The following is a 2,023-nucleotide window of genomic DNA, read 5'->3' on the forward strand; positions in this document are numbered from 1 at the left end:
GAGTCAAGTCAAGTCACAACTGATCGTCATGAGTCAAGTCAAGTCTCAGCTGATCTGCCAGAGCCTCGTCACGTCTCAGCTGATCTCCCAGAGTCTCGTAACGTCTCAGCTGTTTGTCCCGAGTCACGTCACATCACAGCTGATCTTCCAGAGTTTTGTCACATCACAGCTGGTCATCCAGAGTTTTGTCACGTCACTGTCTGTTGCACCCAGATTATCAAGGTCAGTCCTTCGGTATCCCAGTCTGGTATCCAGTGTGAGGGATGCACCGCTGGTGTCTGCACGCGCAGCTGGTATCCCCAAACCCACTTACTCTAGCCCTCCTGTTCCTGAAGTCCCCTGTCTGAAACGCTTCCCATGATGGGGATCGCTTTATGGAGTGTCTGGGCTGCGTACACCACCAGAGAACCTCTCGAGGTGGTGGCGTCCACTGTGATTTCTTCGGAGGTGGCGGCTAATGCTGCAGATCCTCCTGAGGTAGTGGCACTCGCTGCTGTGTCTCCAGAGCCGATGGCGTCCGCTGCAATTTCTCCAGAGGTGGCGGCGTATGCTGCAGAACCTCTTGAAGCGGTGGCGCTTGCTTCAGCTCCTTGTACGGTGGTGGTGCCCAACCATGCACTCTCAGTCTGTCATGTCGTGGTCGAAGGAACCTTTGCTGAACTATGTACCTGTCCTGGTAAGGAGAATGTTAATGAGCTCTCCCCGTTTCCTGATGGCACTGCTGTAAAACCTCCAGAGGTGGCGGCATTTGCTGCAGAACCTTCAGAGGTGTCAGTTGTATCAACTTATGAACTCTTTGCCTGTCCTGTCACGGCTATGGAGGCTGTCTGTGATCTCTCTGTCTGTCCTGTCACGGCTATGGAGGCCGTCTGTGAACTGTCTACCAGTCCTGAACCAGCCATGTAGGTCAATTATGAACTATTGCCCTGTCTCAACCAAGCCGAAGAAGCTGGTTTTGAACTCTCAGCCTTGTCTGTCACACCCGAGGATGTTGCCTGTGAACTTCCTGACTGTTCTGCTGCAGCTACAAGGGCCGTTCAGGAACTCTCATCCATGCCTGTCACTGCCATGGAACCCTTAAATGAACTTTCTGTAGGCCCTGCTAACCCTGTTGTTGCCAAAGAGTATGTCTATTCAGTTTCAGTCAATGTGTCTGATTTTGAACCATCTGTCTGTCCTGTTTTAACGAATGAGTCTTACAGTGAATTGTCTGCCGGTTTAGTTTCACTCACTGAAATGTTCACCAGTCCAGTTTTAGTCAATGCACCTGGTTTTGAACGGTCTGTCTTTATGAATGTAGCTGTTGAAGCTGATTTTGAACTGTCTACCAATCTGGTTTCTGTTAGCGATGAAGTTTGATTGCGAACCTTTTGTCAGTCCAGTGTCTGTCAATGAGTCTGATTTTGAACCACCTATCTGTACAATGTTAATTAAGGAGCCTGGGTGTGATTTATCTTCCTGTCGAGTCTCTGTCACTGAACTGTCAGCTTCAGCTTCTGTCAATGCCCTTTATGTTGAGCTATCTGCCTGTCCTGTTCCAGCCAATTCAGTTGATTTTGAACTGTCCGTCTGTCCAGTTACACTCAATGGACCCGATTATGAACTATCTGGTTTTCCAGTTTCAGTCCATGAGCCTAATTACGAACTGTCTGCCCTTCCGGTTCTCCCTAATGTATCTGATTTTGAACTGTCTGTCCGCTCAGTTATCTTTAAGGAGACCAACACTGAACTTTTTCAGCTCTATCAGTCACTGCCTATGAGTCTGTTAATGAACCTTCTGTGTTCCCTGCCTTGATCCTTGATGCCGTGAATGCATTGCCTGTCTCTCGTATCTCTGCTTTTCCTAGGTCTCAGTCTCTGACATGGTCTCCTGATCAATCTGGCCCTCCGTGGTGGGCTTCTGCTCTGTCTGCTCCGCCCTGGTGGGCTTCTGTCCCATCTGCTCCGGCCTGGTGGTCTTCTGCTCCTCCATGGTGGTCTGCTGTCTGGCTCTGGTGGTCCTCTGCTCCGCCGTGGAGATCTT

Source organism: Sinocyclocheilus rhinocerous, unplaced genomic scaffold (assembly GCF_001515625.1).
Source record: "Sinocyclocheilus rhinocerous isolate Xijiao unplaced genomic scaffold, SAMN03320098_v1.1 scaffold3232, whole genome shotgun sequence".
Lineage (NCBI taxonomy): Eukaryota > Metazoa > Chordata > Actinopteri > Cypriniformes > Cyprinidae > Sinocyclocheilus > Sinocyclocheilus rhinocerous.